The sequence below is a fragment of the Lolium perenne genome, chromosome 5, assembly GCF_019359855.2.
Source record: "Lolium perenne isolate Kyuss_39 chromosome 5, Kyuss_2.0, whole genome shotgun sequence".
Classification (NCBI taxonomy): Eukaryota; Viridiplantae; Streptophyta; class Magnoliopsida; order Poales; family Poaceae; genus Lolium; species Lolium perenne.
In genome coordinates, this window is record NC_067248.2 from 210,775,862 (window position 1) to 210,796,631 (window position 20,770).

A 20,770-nucleotide genomic window follows, 5' to 3' on the forward strand; every position below is an offset into this window, starting at 1 on the left:
CTAATCTAGGTTTTCTCCTTCTTGGATGACGTATCTGACTCCACTGACAGGGTCCTGTCTCGTGAAGTAGTTGTTGGCTCCTTGGTCTTCGAGTTGCACTGTAGATCCTCCTTCGAGGCCTTCATACCTAAGCAGGGGATTTAAGAGTGGGATGAGTACGAGCGTACTCAACAAGTTCATTATAGGAAAGAGGTGTTTAATGCACTAGCTACAGCATTAGACCAGAAAGTCTAATACCAATGCAAGTTTTCATAACCATTTCTTCAAAAGGTTGCTTTTATTCAGAAGAACTATGTCCGTCAGCCTTCACCGGTTTACTAGAACTTCATGGAGCTCCTTTCCGGCCGCGTTCGCAGTTCCTTATCCCGGAACAGGGAGTGACAGGTCACGGTTCTTTACACTCTACAGAGGTGTGTTGCTTTACCCATAAGAGATCTTAACCTTGGTGCCAACCGAGCTTAAGTTCTCGTCCACACTTCCTTTGGTGTGAGGCCCGGTATAAGGTCTAGCCAATCATGTTCCTCCGCTACCTCGCACACCCACCCTTTGTTGCATACCCCGACCCTGGGTCCTCGTCGGTCCTCTTATACCAATTAAGGATGGACCCCGACCACGACAACAGTTTGGGACTCGTTAACCAAACTCCTTCGCCGGCAGCTGCAACCCATCATAGACCACTTACCGTGGGGAATTAGAATGGGATCCCCACCCCACCGCTTGCCCAACCTGGGTCAAGTGTCTACGGTAAGCGCATCCGTTGATGTACGAGAGGTGGAAACACTTTTGACTACTCCGTCCCACTCCAGATCTTATGGTTAACACGGGTATTACGGCACAAGATTCACTGGCGACATTTGTTGTTTAATCCTAGATGGATATTAACCTTTGCAATGGAACCTCCACCATATCAACACAATCCATGGTTCCATTGCCCACCACATAGTCATATTCATAGTTATGAAAGTAGTGGTTTTGGTTTTTATGCAATAGTGATAACCATAATACTTTGCAAGTAATTTGATAGAAATACTCAAATGACATGAGCAAGTGATGAACTTGCCTTTCTTGACTGCAAGATTATGTAGACAAGGTCTTCGATGCGCAATAACTCCAAATTCTGAAATAGCATCATCGTCCGGTAAGGACGACGTTTAAAAGATTGGCAAGGATGCAATAATGCATAAGTATGAGATGTAATCGTTCTAAGCGTGACCTAACCCCGATGATTTAGGATTAGTGAGTGGTAATGATTAGTTCAGGGTGTGCTGCACTTTTTAGAATGATTCTCATACAAGGTTCTTATTCAGGTGTGGTTACATGGTATCATAAACAGGTGCTGCAACATGTCATAACAATAATATCAATAGTACACAACTATAACATTTGGTATGATGTTAACATGTAAAGAACATTTGTTGGTTTTAGCATTATATGGTATGGTTAATGATTAATTATCATATACTTCAAAAGAGTAACTTTTGAAGAACATGTTCTTGATTAAAGAACAAGTATGATAATTAGATTGGTGGGGTTTTTATGGTTGACTATGGTTTTATCTAGTTTCTGGAGTAAGTATTAGATGGTGGATCACAACCTGGTTGGATTCATCAATACCTATGGCTTGTAAGGTTGAGTTAAGCCTAGGTATCCTAAGCAATTATTCATACAAGGTTGCTATCAATATTGGTTCATCTTGTTGGTGATAATTGGCTAGGGTTTATCGGTCCTTATAAGCAGGGTTGATGATTCCTTATTTTCTTCAAAAGAATAACTTTTGAAGAACATACTTCTTAAGTAATAAGAAGTATAGAAATTAGGGTTGAGGTGGTTTGGGTGGTACTATTGGTTCTATTAAGTAAGGAATAGTTGGCTCCTAAGTAGGATGGTGGATAAGTATCCAACATTAGTAGGGTTTAGTGGAACAGGGTTCTGTAATACAAAATAGTAGGTATGGTTGCTATTAGGGTTCATCACAATGGTGTGATGCTAAATAGGGATAAGTAATGATGATTGCTTTGGTAATAGGATATAGGGTTTTCACTTGATTAACCCTACTTGACTATTTAGGTCTGATGAACACATGGGATATCTATGTATTAGTGTTAGGTCTTCTACATTTTATGTGGTAAGGCAAGTATTTAGTTGCTACTATGTATCCCTGAATACAAAGTAAGTATTATGATCATAAGTTCCAACCTAGGGTTTAGGTTGGAGGCAAATTAGGGTTCTCATGTAATAATAAAGCTAGGGTTCTATATGAACCTAGGGTTTAGGATTACCCATGAAATGATGAATTCCTAGTTTTCTACTATATGGAACTAGAGTTTTCTAGCTACCCTATAATTCTTGGATTTAACTTCATTAAGTAATTTGAAGTTATTAATAATCTTTGAAATTAAAATAATGCTGGATATGGCATTTTATTATTTTTAATGAATTTAATAATTAAGGTGATTATTAATCAGGGTTTAAATCTCTAATAAGGATTTAACAAAAACAAATAAAGAAAAATTAGTTTTCATGTTTTCTTTATCTAATTACTGGTTTTATTCATTTTATAAATGTTTTCATAATTTCTGAATTTTAATTGCATTTAGAATTAAAAAAAACTTAAATTAATAGGTATTAAATAATTAAATTTTTATTTAAAATCAAAATTTCATATTATATTTTTATTGGATAGATTTTATTTTTAGGATCATTTTGATATCTCATTTGCATTTTTCTGAGTTATAATTAATTTTATAACTTTATGCAAAGTTTCAGATGTTTTTATAGAATTCGAATTTTAAACTAAATTGCTAAATACACCCGGCTGGTGTTAGCCAGGGTCACTGGCGGGTGGACCAATGGTCCACGTCAGCTGCCACGCAGCGTGGACCGGGTCAAAATTGGAGCGTGGCAACGGAGCTTCACTGCCGGCGGAAAATCGTCGGTGGCCTCGACGTTATGGCGAGCGCGGGACGGCGCAAGCTACTGCACCAGATGCGCGCGAGCGTGGGGAACACATTGGTGGCGGCGCCGCTATCCTATGGTCGCCGGGGCTGAGCCGGCGATGATGTGCCGCGGCGGCGGTCACAGTCACACGGCACGGGCATGCTACGGCATGTTATAAAGCAAGGTGATCCTGCTAAGAGGTGGAGGGGCTCACCAGGAACACAACGGGCTTGACGGTGAGACGAATGGAGCTCGGACGGCGACGAAATCATCCGTGAACCTGGCGGCGGTGGTCGGAGAAATTGTCCAAATTCGCCAGTCCAGGGGCTCCCCAGCTTGCAAGCTTCTACGAGAAGAACGAGGAGAGGATGGTGGTGCTGGGAGCATCCTCGGCGAGGCTCGGGGCTACCTTAATCGCCGACGGTGAACGGAGGCCGGTGAGCTAGGGTTTCGTTGTTGGGGAAGAATGGAGCAGAGAGAAGGAAAATTGAGGGCGTCTGGGCGTTTTATATCTTCTCCGCCATGCGCTGGCGGTCAATCTTGGCGGCGGGGGCGCGGGACGTGGCGACGTCGGCTCGGTGGCGAGCTCCTGTGCGCCCAGAGGAGAAGACGAAGACGACGACCTCCCTCCTCGTCTTTATCCACCACGAAGGGGTACGGGCTGGTGATGGGTTATGTTTTGAGATGGGCCAGGCTGCTTACTGGGCTGGGTTGTTGGGTTGCGGCTGGGTTGCACCATGGGCTGCACGGCCAGGTGAGCTTCTCTCTATTTTTTTCTTCCTTTCTTTTATTCATTTTCTGTTTTCTATTTCATATTTTGAATTCATCTTTGAATTCCATTATGCTTTCAGGTGTTTGATAATTTTGCTTTCAGGAGGACTAATAAAAAGATTATTGTATTACTGCATTGTTTTTGCATAAACATAATTATATGTGAGCCTTGTTGCAATTTTTAATTAGACAAGAATTTAAGTATTCATTTTAATTTCCTTTTCCATTTGGAATACCACTCCCTTTTGGAATGGTTAGAGTTAATAATTATACTCCAAGTATTTTAGAAGGTATCATTAGGATTTGACTTCCATTTGGGGAATTGGTCACTTGCACATGATTTTATGTGAGCTCAAATGTATTAGGGTTTTATAGTTTCTATCATAACCTTCCTTATTAAGGTTAATACTATCATTATTTTTGAAAGTATCTAAGTAGGTATTGTTTCCATCATGGTTTATCTGGTTACAAAGATAATTGGTTGATCACTACACATATGGTTTAATTATAGGACTTAGCATTAGGTGGCTCTTATGTTTTATAATTGAAACATAAGATTTAATTAATGAACCATTAGGGTTCAAATGCTATTTACCTAATGACACATGAGTTGGATCTCAAATATGGTTTAGGGTTTGTAGTAATGATTACTTAAGTGATACACAAACTAGGGTTGAGATTTAATTCTAGGTTGTAGAGATGAGATGACACCATATTTCATGTGCTAGGGTTTAATCTTCCCTAACCATGATAAGGTGGTTGTTTACTTACCATTTTATGTTCTCCTCTAGTTACTATGATATTGAGAATTAGTTTTATCTTCTACCAATTGGCTTCTATTGTTAACCTCAATTTATCATTTAAGTAATCGCATTGGTTATAGTTCTTTTTATAGTTAATTTTGGTCATATGGATATATGGTTTCTCACCATATAAAGTATAGGGTTTTACTCTAAGGTTTTCTTATGTTTCTTAAATGAAGATTATGTGGAATGTAGATATGGTAGAATTCTACTTATGATCACCAGTTGAATCACAAGTTAGGGTTGGAATATAAGCCTAGGTTTGCTTACTATTTATCTCCCTATAATTTCGTGTGATGAATGATATCTACTTATTATATAGGGTTTAACTTATGGCTTATGCTTCTATTTCTCCATAGCATGGTCATGGCATTATCATGATCAACTCATTCTCAGTGGCTTCTACTCTCAATTATTATAGTATATGATCATTACCCAATATGTAATGATCAAAGGTTTGGCTTCCTAAAGCATCTCTCAAGAACTAGGTTTCCCTCTTCTAGGATCAAGTCTTGTCTGGATCATTTAGAATATAGCACTTCTATTATGCTTTCTAGGATGAGACTACTATGGTTGCCTCAATAATTTATATCCCAGGAGAATACCTGAGATGTTACATTAGGGTTCTACTTAAATAAGGTTGATATTATCATCTGGGTATATGGTTAGTTCTCTCCCTCCAACTCAAGTGTTGCCTCAACTAACTTGAGTGTAACACTAGATCTTGAGCCCTCTTATATAGGAATTGATTATTCTAGGTTCTATGGTATGTTCACAAGATCTCATTAGATAGGAAAGGGTTAAGTCTCCACCTAGGTGCTTAGTTGGATTAGTTGCTACTTTATTTCATCAATTCATGGATATGATCTTACTCCATTTGGTATTGGCTAACTCACCACTCCCAAATGATATGGTTTAACTCCTAATACTTTAGTTCAATGGTTGTCCTTTATTCTTAAATAGGTAAAGCTAAGATTGGTATGAGTGCTCTCTCTCATTTGGGGAAAGACTTCAATAACATCCTAGGATTCCTCTTGAGGATGATGTTGTGATCATATGGATATGTATATCCAAGGTTTGCCTCTAGGTTTGTCATTGCTTCCTTAAATGAAATAGGACTCTCACCTCTCTAGGTTTGATGTATAATAATATGGAATAGAGAAAGATATATATCTCTAGGGTTGATCTCCTTGTTTTGTTTCCAAGACAAAAGTAGAATGAATACCATGAGGTTCATGGTAGGATCAAGGATTAGTTTAAGACATGGAAAAGATAAGTGAAGAATGGTTTCTTCATTTATTGTTACTTGATTTCCAAATAGATGTATGTTCATATGTTATGGTAAGGATTACCATATTATAATTTTTTATAAGATCAAGCATTTGATCATTGAGTAAAGTGTTGTTGTGTTGAGTATTAGTTCCATTTGATCTAACCCCTTAGATCAAATTATCTCTACCCAAAACAAGGTTTTAGCAAAGTCACATTGAGGTTTGTAGCGCTTGACTTGCTGAGCTACTTCAATTCCACCAAGGTCAAGTGAAACTTCAGTTACTGTGACTGTTTTACTTTAAAGCACGAAAATTCCCCAGATTTTCTATGCATGAATGCAATGCACACATCTGTTTCCTCTATTTTTGTAACCCCATTACCTGGGATATTACAATCTCTACCCCTTAAACTAAACTTCATCCTCGAAGTTTGATATCCCTCACGTTTTGGAGTGTGGATCTGACTTGTGCAGACTACATCTTTTCTCAAACTCCTTGGTGATCTCACTGGATATAATTGAATATATCCCTTGTCCAGATTCTTCCTGGAATCCATTAGTGTTTGACATCAAACAACTATTACTTCCTTTACTTCCATGATTTCCTCCAATATTATAAGCTTGTTTCCTTTCTCATTGAATATTCAATGATTGGGACTTCTTCTTGTACTGACAGTCTTAATTCAGGACTAATTGGATAACATTCTCCTATTTGATAAAATAGGTCTTTGTTTTTCCCTTACTACCAAAACTGCAATAATGGTACTTGGTAAGGTACTAAACATGGAATGGTCGTGATGGTTTATTTTCCTAAGAATGGATTAGACTAATTTAGTCCATCCAATCATGGTTCTCCATCAACAAAATCATTCAACCCTGCACGAGAAATTAGATTCTGAACATCTTCCAATATTCCTGCGCTTCTCATGAAATCTGTGCACGGGTAGTAAGAGGGGTATACTCCCTCTTCGCGGTTCACTCTCATGACTTGTTGCACCTCCAATTCTTGTTGGTTTAGTTGATATTTATTCCACTCCATTTTCTGAAATTTTTCAACAAATGATATAAAACTTGATTTGGTGACATATAATCAAGGGGAACTACTATAGGAACTTGCTAGGGTACTAATCATGCATCAAAACTAGTTTATACAACTTAGAACAAGTATGCAAGCTCACTAAACATGTTACCTACAGCAGCAAAATATTCAAGATATACTCAACCAAACAAAATTCTTCTTGGATAATCGGAGGAGTCACATACCGGAGAGCAAATGTGCCAAATTTCAGACAGAAATCTGGGCTGAGCAAAGAGATCGAAAAATCCTGAGCTCTTGAGCAAAAACGCGAGTGAGAGAAAGCTGGTGTCGATTTTTTCGGGAGAGAGAAGAGTCTGGGAGGAAGAGATGCTAAAGTGGGGTAAAGGGGGGCCCACACGCCAGGGTGGCGCGCCCCCCTTGCTGGCCGCGCCAGCCTGTGGGGTGCCACCCTGGGGTGCCCCACGGGTCATCTCCAGGTGCTCCCAGGTGCATTTTCGAAAAATAGGACCAACGGTATAATTTTTGTGAATTTTTGAAAACTTTGAAAAATGCACATTTCTGGGTATTAAGTTTATTATTACTGGCCAGGAAATTTTTTGAAATCTCTAATTAACTAAGGAACTTTGCAAATCAAAAGTGCTACAGCAAGTAAAGCAAGTGGAGGGAGAAAGAGATGTTGTTTACCTCCTCTATGCATATAAAAGGTATTTGTTAACAAGGTTGATCAAGTCTTGCCACCAAATAAATTTTACATAGCATATGAAGAAATAAACCTCAAATCAATCATGTTACCTTGAATTGTATTGATATGGATCCAATCATAAGATTTTGATATCCTTCTTTAGGCTCATATATAGGACAATCAATAGTTCCAATTTTGATAGTTCTCACATTAGAAATAGTATTGACTCCACATACTTTATCAATCCTCTTGGGGAAATAGACGGTATGCTCCTTATCATCAATATTGAAAGTAACCTTTCCTTTATTGCAATCAATAACAGCCCCTGCGGTGTTAAGAAAAGGTCTCCCAAGAATAATAGACATATTATCATCTTCAGGCATTTCCAACACAACAAAATCAGTTAATATCAAGCAGTTATTAGTAACTTGAACAGGAACATCCTCACATATACTGTTGGGGGGATAACCCCCGGTATGCCAAAGGCATGCCAAACCGGATGGTTTGAGCCATCGAGATACCGGTTTAGAATTCTTACCGGAAGGTAAGGTAGGAGTTTGGGCCAAGTGAAGCCAAGCCGGCATCCCCAAGGGGGTATGCCGGAACCCGGTAAAGAAGATACCGGACTGAAGGGCCTGTCGGCAGGACTGGTCAAAGATTCTCTTCAGAGCAAGAAGACAAGGATGAGCTAAGCAAAGTGGCTTTAAACAGAGCCCTGGCGCCAAAGAGAGGGATGACACTAAAAGAAGCCGGAGGACATCAGCAGCCCTGATTAAAGAGGACTCCGGCGTCATCTACGGTTAAAGTAACTTTGTAAAGTAGTTTGTCTAGTCAAAGATGCCATTAGGGTTTCTTGCACTGTAAGCCACCCTCTCCCCTATATAAGGAGAGGGGGCAGCCCTCCTTACGGGCGCGGAACATGAGAGTAGCACAAACCTGTAACTTGCGAGAATCAATAAACATGGTGATCTAGAGCGAGTTCTTCCTTGTGTCTTTCTTCTTCAACCTCTGGCCTTGGCCAAGTTCTTGAGGAAACCATCCGGAAGTTCATCCTACCTGATCGCAAACCCTCCCCCGAATCTCTAGCGTCCATTCGGCCCCAATCTAAGCCATCCTATGGCATCTGCTCGTTCACCACGACGACAGTTGGCGCCCACCGTGGGGCATGAAGTGGCGCTTGATGGAGTTCACATTCGGGCGGGCGTCCTCGAGATCTCCGGCGAGCGTACGGTGTCCGCGTTGGTGCAGCGCATCTACGCCATGGACTTCATCAACGACAACGCGGGCTGCTTCGCCAACGGCGGCATCTTCCCCAAGAACGGCCGCATCATCGAGTTTGGCAGCCACCGCGTCTACCTCGGCACCGTCCCCGTGCGCCAGCGCCTCTCGCCGGTGCTGGTGGCACCGGACCCGCCAAGATGGCTCTGTGCTGGCTGCGCCGCCGGCAGCGTCGAGGTAATGATGACCGGTGTGGTTGGTGCAGGAAAAGAAGCTGTGGGTGAAGGTGCTGGTCGCGCGGTTTCGACCCGTGCAGCCAAGCCGCCGCTGGAGCGCGATGCAGGCGCAGCGGGAGCGTCATCCGCGCCACCGGAAACACCGCTCCAAGCAGTGATGAACGTCCTCGCCACCCCCATCGCGCAGAACGTCGATCCGGCAGCAGCTCAGGCGGAGCTGGAGGTGCAGCGCCAAAAGGTGCTCGAGAGCGGCAAGGACATCATCCGGGCGCAGCGCGAGCTGAACCTTACCCTACGTGAGTACAACGCTGCCCATGGCTTTGCTTCTGTTAGCGCGCATGCTGCTAGGATGCCGGAAAACCGGCTAAAAGCTCGCAACCTAGATCAGGATTTGCGCAAGGAGATTCATGCCGGCAAAAGTACCTCTGCATCTGTTAGCATCGTGGAAAAGCCTAAGTATAGCAGCCCGGATAAAACTATAAAAGCTGCTAAAGCTGCGGTAGAGCTATGCGAGTCGCTTTCCGGAGATGCTTTGGCAAAACAGCAAGAGCGTGTTAAAGAGCTGTTGGAAACTATTGAGCAGCAAAATGCTGAGCAGCTGGCTAAGCTGAACAAGGCCGCGGCCTCAAAGTCCGCGCGTTCAACAAAGAATGCCGGAAGCAAGTCCCATGGGCAGGCATCGTCCCCCCATCCGGACAGAAGAGGAGAAAGAGACATGAACGCACAGCAGATGACTGTGTATGATCCGGTTCTTGCCGGAAAGCAACAAGCCGGGCAACATGATGCCGGTAGAAAGAGCCAAGGGGCAGAACGAGGCTACGCCAGAGGCGGCTATGCCGGAAACAATCATGCCGGCAGATATGAGACCGGGCAAAATTATCGACCTGCAAGGGCAGCGTACGATGAGGAGGAAATAGATCCCCCGAGGTACCAGCAGGCAAGGGCCGCGGTACCGGAATGTTATGATGAAGCTGATTCTGCAAGACCGGCAGCTTTCCGGAATGCATTGGGAGAGCGCCTGGGAGAGCGATACCTACCGGAACGGGATGCGAGGCACCGTCTGGATAGAGTGTACTTGTCAGAAATGATCGAGGAGGAAGGTCCTCCAGGCCCAAAGTGCTTTGGTCCAAGGATCATGAAAGAAAAACCACCGGTTCGCAACTTTATGTTGCCACGTGACACAAAAACATACGATGGCACTACGAAGCCGGAAGATTGGCTCGCAGATTACGTGACCGCGGTATACGTCGCAGGCGGTGGAGGAACCGTAGCAGGAGGAGGAAACCGGCGTTGGGCCGTGAGGATCATACCATCGTTTTTGGTTGGACCGGCAAGAATCTGGCTAAACAACTTGCCGGCAGGAAGCATAAATGGTTGGCTGGATTTTGAGGAAGCCTTTGTGAGCAATTTCAGCAGCACCTATCAAAGGCCGAACAGGCCGCAGCAACTCGCTCTGTGCGTACAGCGCCCGAACGAAACAGACCGGGATTATCTGGCCCGGTGGAACACTACAAGAAACTCCTGTGAAGGGGTAATCGAGGCGCAGGCCATTGCTTGGTTTAGCAGTGGGTGCAGAAGAGGTTCACCGTTGTGGCAAAAGCTGCAGCGAAACATGCCGACAACGTTGGCAGAGATGATACGTGTGGCAGATAGCTATGCGTTGGGAGACCCAACGCAGCCGGCAGTGCAACCTGAGCCGGAACAGCTGCGCCACGAACAACACCGGGATAACCGGAATAACAAAAGAAGAGAAGACTTTCCGGATCGGAGGTACGGTCCGCAGCAAGTTGCTGCTGTGCAGGAAAACTCTGAGGCCAGCGGCAGTCAGAGGCAAAGAACCGGATCGTAGCCATGGGCTGGTCCTAAGAAACAGTGGGTGGAAAAGAAACCCTGGGTCCGTAAAAAGAAACTGGCAAGAACCCGCAAAATACACCATGGAAGCTGCCATGGACCAACCATGCCGGTGGCACACACCGAATCCGGCACACCCGTCAAACCATCTGACGAAGGATTGTACCTGGACCAAGTACTTGATGCAAAAGGGAACGGTAAAAGATGCACAGCCACCACAAGACATGCCGCGGCAACAACAGCTACCGCCACCACCGCCACTTACCGGGGCAAACGCCTTACCGGTGCAGCCAAACCGGCAGCAGTACCAGCAGGTTAACCGGGTGGAGCAAGATGATCAACCACCTCCACCGGCACCTTTAGGCCGGAATGTTTACGAGGGTCCGGATATGTGCTGTGTTGTCTTTGTTCTCGAGCCAACAGACAGTGCAAAGTGTACACCGCCGCTCCATGGAGGTCAATGCTGTGATGCCGGCAGTCCCCAAGTACATGCTGTGGTCCAATCAGGAAATTACCTGGTCATTTAAGGATCACCCCAAGATCATGCCGAATCCGGGTGGATATGCTCTTGTTGTGGACCCAATCATGAAAGGGCCACAAACTCGAGTAAAGTTCAGCAAAGTGCTGATAGATAACGGCAGCAGCATAAACATCATGTACAAGCACACCATGCGTACGTTGGGCATAACAGAAAACATGCTTCAGCCAATGCGCACAACGTTCCACGGGATCGTTCCTGGCTTGTCCTGTGCCCCGATAGGAAAAGTCCGGGTGGACGTGGCATTTGGAGGACGTGACAATTGCCGGGTTGAAAATGTTGAGTTTGAGGTGGTGGATCTAGACAGTCCTTACCATGCGTTGTTGGGAAGACCAGCACTGGAAGCTTTCATGGCTACCACTCATACGGCTTACCTCAAGATGAAGATGCCGGCACCTCATGGACCCTTGACTGTGGTGGGAAACTATAAGGTCTCACTGGAAACTGCATCTGCCGGATCGAACCTAGCGGAATCGCTGGTGATCGCGGAGGAAAAGAAAAAGAATGCAAACAGCTGTTGCGCTGGCTCAGTCCTCACAATTGAGCTTAGCGGCAATGAGTGGAAACTTGGGCTCACCGGCATTCAAGCCGACGAATGAAACAAAGGACATTGTGCTGGATCCGGCTTACCCAGAGCGCACCGTTCGCATCGGTGCCGGACTCGATCAAGCATAGGAAAGCGTGCTCGTCAGCTTCCTCCGTGAGAATCGGAATATCTTTGCCTGGTCAACTGATGATTTGGTAGGTGTTCCGAGGGAGCTGGCTGAGCACTCCTTAAACGTCCGGAAAGATGCCAAGCCGGTGCGACAACCCTTGCGCCGGTTCGCTGAAGATAGAAGAAAGATCATAGGAGAAGAGGTAACCAAACTGCTTGTTGCCGGATTCATTGTGGAGGTCACGCACACAGAGTGGCTGGCCAATCCGGTAATGGTTGAAAAGAAAAAAGATGAGAACCTGGAGGCAAAAGCTCCGAAGGTGTGGCGCATGTGCATCGACTACACCAACCTAAACAAGGCTTGCCCAAGAGACCCTTTTCCTTTGCCACGGATCGATCAAGTGATTGATTCAACCGCTGGGTGTGAGTTGTTGTCCTTCCTGGATGCGTATTCCGGTTTCCACCAAATTCCCTTGAAAAAGGAAGATCAAATAAAAACTGCGTTCATTACCCCGCACGGGGCTTATTGCTATGTCACTATGCCCTTTGGTTTGCGCAACGCCGGTGCAACGTACCAGCGCTGCATGCAAAAATGCTTGTTTGATCAAATTGGAAAAAATGTGCAAGTCTATGTAGATGACATTGTGATAAAAACTAAGGTAAAGAACACCTTAATCGATGACATCCGGCAAACATTCGATAACCTAAGACGGTTCCGGATGAAACTCAATCCGGCAAAATGCACCTTTGGTGTCCCTGCCGGCAAGCTGCTCGGCTTCCTGGTGTCAAGCCGGGGCATAGAAGTCAATCCGGTAAAGATCCGGGCGATAGAAAGAATGACTGTCCCTCGAGAGCTAAAAGATGTGCAAAAGTTTACCGGAAGCTTGGCATCGCTAAGCCGGTTCGTGAGCAGGTTAGGAGAAAAAGCTCTGCCACTCTATGCTCTGATGAAAAAATCCGACAAGTTCGTCTGGACCCCTCAGGCAGACGCAGCGTTTAAGGAACTGAAAACAATGCTAGCCACAGCACCCATACTGGCTTCACCTCAAGAGAGAGAGCCTATGCTATTATACATAGCGGCAACAAACCGGGTTGTGAGCGTAGTGGTTGTAGTTGAAAGAGAAGAGGAAGGAAAAACCGTCCAGAGGCCGGTATACTACCTGAGCGAGGTGCTCTCCCTCTCAAAACAAAACTACCCTCATTTCCAAAAGATGACTTATGGTGTGTACATGGCCGCCACAAAACTCAAGCACTACTTTGAGGAACATCCTATGAAAGTGGTAAGTGAAGCACCAATCTCTGATATCATGTGCAACAAGGATGCTAGCGGAAGGATTGCAAAATGGGCAATCCAGATATCACCATACGTGCCGGCATACGAAAGAAGGGATGCCATCAAGTCACAAGCTTTGGCTGATTTCCTCGTTGATTGGGCGGAGATGCAGTACAAACCGCCAGATCAGAGAATAGAATACTGGAAAATGCACTTTGATGGATCCAAGCTCAAAGAGGGTCTAGGTGCCGGTGTGGTACTTACCTCACCAAAAGGAGATCACCTCCGGTATGTTTTGCAAGTACATTTCAGGGCATCGAATAATGTCGCTGAATATGAAGCTCTGATCCATGGGCTCAAGGTCGCAAAAGAAATCGGTGCACACCGGATCATTTGCTATGGAGATTCAGATCTTGTGGTACAGCAGTGTTCCGGGGATTGGGATGCAAAAGATGCCAACATGGCCTCGTACCGGTTTCACGTGCAAAAGATTGCCAGATTCTTCAAAGGATGTGAGTTTCACCATGTGCCGCGCGCAGAAAATGAGGCCGCGGATGCTTTGTCCAAGCTGGGCTCATCCAGGCAAGAAATTCCTCCCGGAATAGCTTTGGCTCACTTAAGAGCACCGTCGATCAAACCAAGCCCGGAATCAGAATCAATTTTTGTACCGGAATCACATGTAGTACCCATGGATATTGATGAAGGAAACCCGGGGACTGCACCGGTAAACTCGGGGACTGCTCCGGCAAGCTCGGGGACTGCTGTACCCATACCGGAAGAAATGATGCTGGTAGATAGCATGGAGATAGATGCACCGGTGTTTTTGGTTCGAGAGACACCGTCGTGGGTTAAACCTATTAAGGAATTCCTGGTCAACGGCACCTTGCCGGATGACGAAAATGAGTCAAGGAGGATACAAAGAAGGTCCAAAGCATATACATTCATCAATGGTGAGGTGTACAAGAGAAGCGTTACCGGTGTCCTTCAAAGATGTGTGGAACCGGAAGAAGGGAAAGAAATGCTTGAGGAAATTCACCAAGGAGAATGTGGGCATCATGCTTCATCAAGGGCGCTGGTAGCAAAAGTATTCCGGCATGGATTTTATTGGCCCACTGCTTTGGAAAACGCTGAGGATTTGGTAAGAAAATGCAACGGCTGCCAAAGGTACGCCAAGCAAAATCATACCCCAGCATCCGGTTTAAAGACAATACCGTTAACATGGCCGTTCGCCGTTTGGTGCCTTGACATGGTTGGCCCATTCAAAACTGCAAGGAGCAGCATGACCCATATCTTGGTCATGGTGGATAAGTTCACCAAATGGCTAGAAGTAAAACCTATCGCAAAGTGTGATGGGCATACAGCGGTGAAATTCTTAAAAGATGTCATTTTGCGGTATGGATACCCGCACAGCATCATCACTGATAATGGAACCAACTTTGCTCAAGGTGAGTTCAAAAGGTTCTGTGAGGACAACAACATCCGGTTGGATTTGTGCTCAGTGGCACACCCACAAGGCAATGGCCAAGTGGAAAGAATAAATGCTTTGGTGCTTTCCGGTATCAAGCCTAGACTCATCGATGCAGTGGAAAAGTCACCGGGATGTTGGCTCGATGAGCTACCATCAGTTCTGTGGAGTATAAGAACGACTCCAAACCGGTCTACCGGATACACTCCGTTCTTCATGGTTTACGGAGCAGAAGCGGTCATACCAACCGACATCATTCATGATTCACCAAGGGTACAGCTCTATACTGAGCAAGAGGTCAAAGAGGCCAGAGAAAATGATGTGGACTTGCTAGAAGAAGCAAGAGAGCTGGCTTTGGCAAGAACAGCCATTTACCAAAGAAAACCTCAGACGCTATCATAACCGGAAGGTTAACCCGAGAGTTTTCCGGGAAGGAGATCTCGTGCTACGCCTAGTGCAGCGCACTGAAGGCCGGCATAAGCTTCTGCCACCATGGGAAGGTCCCTTCATTGTAAGCAAGGTGCTTCACAATGATGCATATTACCTGATTGATGCACAGGAGTGGAAAAAAGGAAAGGCGGACAGGTCCGGAGAGGAGAGCAAGCGTCCATGGAACGTAGCTCTGTTGCGTCCTTTCTACTCTTGAAGTTGTGGTGTAAGAAGTTCCTTTTTGTACCTTACATGCTATGAATAAAAGATGCCGGAACCTTGAATGAATCTCGGGGACTACCCCAATAAGATTGCATGTAACTTGTTTATTTTTTCAGTTTACCGGTTGCTTATTGAATGTTTTTTCTTTCCAGTTTAGTAGTGTGCTAAATCCTACCGGAGTCTTCGACTCTGCTGCTATCCGCAAACCGGCTTCATGGCAAGCAAGATAAACCGGTAGGGGATAAGCACATGAACTGCGAAGAGGGAGAGCAGGAAAGAACAATCCGGAAAATTTAACTAACCCCGGTCTAACCGGTTTTTTGCAAAATTTCGAAATTATTTCTAAGTTCAAGAAAATGCTTGTTTGGTGAAAGAACCTTGTGCTCATACGCCAAAGAACGCCCAGAGAAGGCAGGCAGAGCCAAGGCAAAAGAACCAAGTGTGCATCAAATTGGATGCGGAAACAATTTGGAAATCTTTGCAGTGCAGGATAAAATCAAAACCAAGAGCAAATATGCTAAGGCAAACATAAGATAATTAACACCGGTATAACTTACCGGCATAAAATGTTGTACGGCAACCACAAGCAGACTTAAAGTTTTACATCATAAGCCCCGGCATACCGGGGCAGAATTTAACAAGCATTGTTTTGAGGCAAACAGGACCAAAAGACATATCACAGGCAAACATTTAATAAAAGATCATCGAGCAGCAGGGGCTTCCTGAGGAGCTGCCGCCAGCACGGCGTCGTCCAGAGGCTCCTCATCGGCTTCATCCTCCTCCTCGTCGAGATAGTCCTTGACGTCAGGAGGGGGAGGGATGAAGGTGCACATGTCGGCGTACTCCGCAATGTGGTACGCACGATCCTGCCGCTTAGCGGTGAGGATCGGGTCCAGATCGGTTTCCGCGCCTTCGCGCACGCCGGTAAGGGCGTCCAGGTTAAGCTCCGGGTACCAGGAGCAAGCGACGCGGAGAGCAGAGTCCGCTCCAGCACGGGCAGCAGAGCACTGCCACTCGCGGATCCTCTTGCCGGCGCCCATGAGACGATCGCTGATGAGGGAGAAAGTGTCCGGCACCACCTCGCCCGGCCATAGAATCCTGAAGAGCTGGGTAGCTACATCAGGGATATCAGATAGATTGCGATCTATTGCGCGCATATGAGACACCCGCGCATTCAGCGCGACCAGATGGTCATAGGGCGTCCATGGCACGGCGAGATTCGCTTGGCCTTGGGCAGTGCGGTGCTCGTCAACCTTCTTGACAGCGTACCTCTGGGAGTCCGGAAAGAGGCCTGTGCAAAGAAAGAAAAAGGCTAAGGAAAGGAATCCGGAAGAAAATGCATCCGGAAGAAAAATGCATCCGGAAGGAAAGATGCATCCGGAAGGAAAGATGTAACCGGGAGGCAAGATAGCGAAAAAGAACATGAAGTCGGAAGAAAAAAGGATCGTATGCAGTAGTCAAAGAATGCAAAGGGAAAGAACTTATGGTAGGCAAGGGTATCAGTTTGCTGGATCAACTGGTTGCACCCCTTCTGCTCCTCCTCCAGGCGCGCAGCTCTCTCCTCGGCACCCTTCCGGGCCTTGGCCAGCTCCTCCAGCTCAGCTCGCAACACCACGGTGGCGTTGCTGGCGTCCTCCAGAGCCTCGTCCAGCTTGGCCGCTGCAGCCGCTTCAGCAGCTTTGAGGGCCTTGGCGTGGTCAAGCCCCAGCTGAATGAACTTGGACTTGAGCTCCTGGTAGCTGGTCTTGTGGGCGCTCAGCTCCTCCTGGTGCTGCCGAATGAGCTGGTCCTTCTCCCCTGTAACCGGAAAAGAGAGTGTTAACAAGGTTATGCTAATAAAGATGAAAAGGAAACCGAGTAACAGGAGAAAGGAGAAAATCATACGTTGGGCGGCGGCGAGCTGCTCCCTGAGAGCATCGATGGAAGCTTCCGGGATCACTGTTAAGCGAAAATTATAAATATCAGAAGGAAAAAAGGGTTTCCGGTAAAAAGATGCCGGTTGTACAAGATTACCTTGGCACTTATCGTGTGCCTCAGCGAGCTCCCGATGCTCCCATAGAAGCTCCTCGAAGAGGGCCTTCCGAGCGTCAGCCGTGAGCTGTTCAAGGAAAAGAAATAAGTTCAGTGTTGCGCTAGGAACAAAGTTCTTAACCCGAAACTCGGGGACTGGCAGTGCCGGTTTTGCGCGTTTCTAAGATAAGTTTTGCGCTAAGAACAAAGTTCTTAACCCGAAACTCGGGGACTGGCAGTGCCGGTTTTGCGCGTTTCTAAGATAAGTTTTGCGCTAAGAACAAAGTTCTTAACCCGAAACTCGGGGACTGGCAGTGCCGGTTTTGCGCGTTTCTGAGATAGGTTGTGCGCTAAGAAGAAGGTGTTTAACCCGAAACTCGGGGACTGGCAGTGCCGGTTTCACGCAAAATTTTAAAGTTAAGTTTTGCGCTAAGAGCTGCGCTCTCACCACAAAACTCGGGGACTGGGAAGATAGACAAGAGAGAAACCGGCATGAACTAAAAATAGAGCAAAGCCGGAAGCAAGGAAACCGGTAAAGATTGAAAAAAGTTAGTAAAACGTACCATCAGGTTGTTCGTGGAATCGTACCACGCGTTGTCGAGCTCTTTCACGGCGCTGCGAAGCCGCATGAAGTGCTCCTCGGAAGACCGGTCCCCGACAGGGTCAGGTGCCGGCAGCCTGTCCTTGCCCAGGCCGCGGGTCGCCGGAGTCATGTCCGCGGCGTTCCACTTTTGGGCGTAGGGCAGAAGATGCCCCAGGTCCCGGCCTTGGCGCTGGAACTCAGTTATACGGCCAAGGAGGCCGGTGGCCTTCGTGGCGGCATCCTTGGCGGCCTTGGCGACGTGCAGCACCAGGGGCTGCTGGCCGCCGGAAGGGGCGCTGGAGGCCGTCGCCTTCCCCTTGATCAGCCTAGAGGTCTTGGGCGGCGGCGCAGTTGGAGCGGCCCTGGAGGGCTTGGCGCGAGGAGCGTCTGGCGGCGGCATGAGGATGGTTCGTGGAGAAGGGGGAGCGCTAGGCGCCTCACCCGAGTTGGAGCCTTCCGGCGCGGAAGATTCCGGCGCGGAAGTTGTCATCTTTTCAAGGACGGGAGGAGCAGGAGGCTCCGCCCGCCCGGCAGCTTCTTCTTCTTCGGCGCCGATGTTGCTGGCGCCGGTATCTTGGTTCTCAGGGAAAGAGGAAAGGTCCTCCTCCGTGCGGTGATCTGATGATGAAGGAGCCGCACGCCCCGAATTTGTTGTGCCCCCCGAAAGGGAGGCAGAGGTGTTGCCGGCACCAGATGGTGCCGGGCCTGAGTGAGGAGGAGGGGTTGAGGTCCTTGCGGATCCTTCAGAGCCCGATGGCCTTGGGCCAAGCTTGAGCGCAGGGCTGAGAAAAAGAAAAGACAAATAGTTGGAAAAAAGCAACCGGAAAAAGAACTTGGCAAAAAGGGGCAAGCAAGAAATTAAGAAACTTACCCGGAAGCAGTCGGCATCACCTTGCGCCCGTAGCGGCGCACGCCCACTTCCTTCTCCCCCACAGGCTCAGTCCGAAAGCGCTTGGAGGGAGGGGCCTGGCTGGAACCGGCTTTAGATGCCGGCTGCTTGTTCTTTTGGCCTTGGGCCATGAGTTTGTCCACAAACTCAGAGCCGGCCTCGGCGCGCAGGGGCGGCACACGCTCATGGATCTATGAGTAAAAAATGGTTAAGAGGCAACTCGCAACGAAGCAATGACGGTAAAGTACAAGAAACCGGAAAAGAAAATACCTCGAGCATGGTCAGGTCATCGGAGGACCCGGTTGGCTCCGGCGGGTCCCGGCCAAGGCGCGCAGCCGGGGTCTTGCCCATCTTCAGATCCTTCCAAAAAATGTAGGGATCTGGGTCGAAGGAGTCAAGGGCGCACTTCACCGGAATCCCACGTCGCTCGGCTTGGATGAGGGGGAAGCGGTCCTTGGCCTGAAACACGAAAAAAGAAGGTTAACAAAGGCAGAAAGTTACCGGCAAAGACAATCCCAATTGCGTAATCCCTTACTTCTTGGGTCGGAGGGTTAGTAGTGCTGAGGGGAAGCAAGCCCCATTCCCAATCAAACGGCATAGCAGTTTGGCAAATCTGCTTGGCCTTGCGAACAACATCCTTCTTGCTAAGAGGACGGCTTGTGATCTTGGTAGGATCGCCGGGGCCGTACATCTCGCTCATCCTATGCACGCGGCGCTTCAAAGGAAGCACCCGGCGCGATATAAAAGTCCGGATGATATCGTCAGAGCAGATCTTGATCTCCTTCTTCAAAGAGGCCAAGAAGCATACTACCCGGTTGGTTTCGGCGTGATCCGTCTTCGGGTTGTAGCTCCAATTGGTTCTGCTGGGAGGCCCCGCTTGGAACGGGGGAAGATCAATAAGATTGGCGCGGCCCTCGTTCTTCACATAGAAAAAGGTTCCTTGCCAAGCGCGGCAAGATTCGAGGCCGGCAAACTTAAGAAAAGTGCTCCCTTGACGGGAGCCAACGATGCAAGATCCGCACTCCACAGGCGGTTTGGGCTTAGGAATTTCCTTGCCCTGGACGGAGTTTATCCGCAAACAAAAGAAGCGGGCAAACGTCTCACGAGTGGGACGAATGCCGATATAGGCCTCCATGAAGGTGGCGTAGCAAGAAAGGTAGAAGATGGCGTTGCCAGGAAGGTGGTGAGGTTGGAGTTCATAGAAATCTAAAAACTCCCGGAAGAAAGGGGAAGCAGGAAGGCCGAAGCCGCGCTCAAAGTGAGCAAGAAAAACAACATATTCACCGGGCTCGGGGTCCGGTTCGATTTCGTCACCGGGAATCCGGCAGACTACTCCTTCCGGAATCCGGCGGGACCGGTACAACCAGTCGATCTCATACTCAGTAACATTGGAGCCCATCCAGGCTCCGCGGGTGATTGGAGAAGGCTCCTCGCCGGATGATTGGCTGGAGCTACTAGATGCTTCACCAGAGCTACTCGCTTCAAGGTGGCTACCGGATGCTTGGCTAAAGCTACCGGATTCTAGATGGCCACCGGACTCTTGGCCGCTACCGGATTCCTGCTGGTTGCCGGAATCGGTGTCCATCGGATCTGAAGCCGTGGATTCGCCGGGAGATTGTCTACGGCGCTTAACAGAAAGGGAAGAAGAAGATGCGGAGGAAGATTCCTCGTCAGACATTGGATGGGTAGGCAGAAAAACAGAAATCCCACACTTGAACCCCGCGTGAAGATCTACGAGTAAGAAGAAAACCAAAGAAAAAGAAGAAATAAGAACACCGTAGACCCAAGATCTGAAAAGCAAGCAAACGGTGAGCAAAGTAAGATTGCTACCAACCTTGAGCGGCGCGGTCGCTGAGGAAGACTTTCGCCGGCGAAGGACAGGGCCTGCGGTCGCCAACG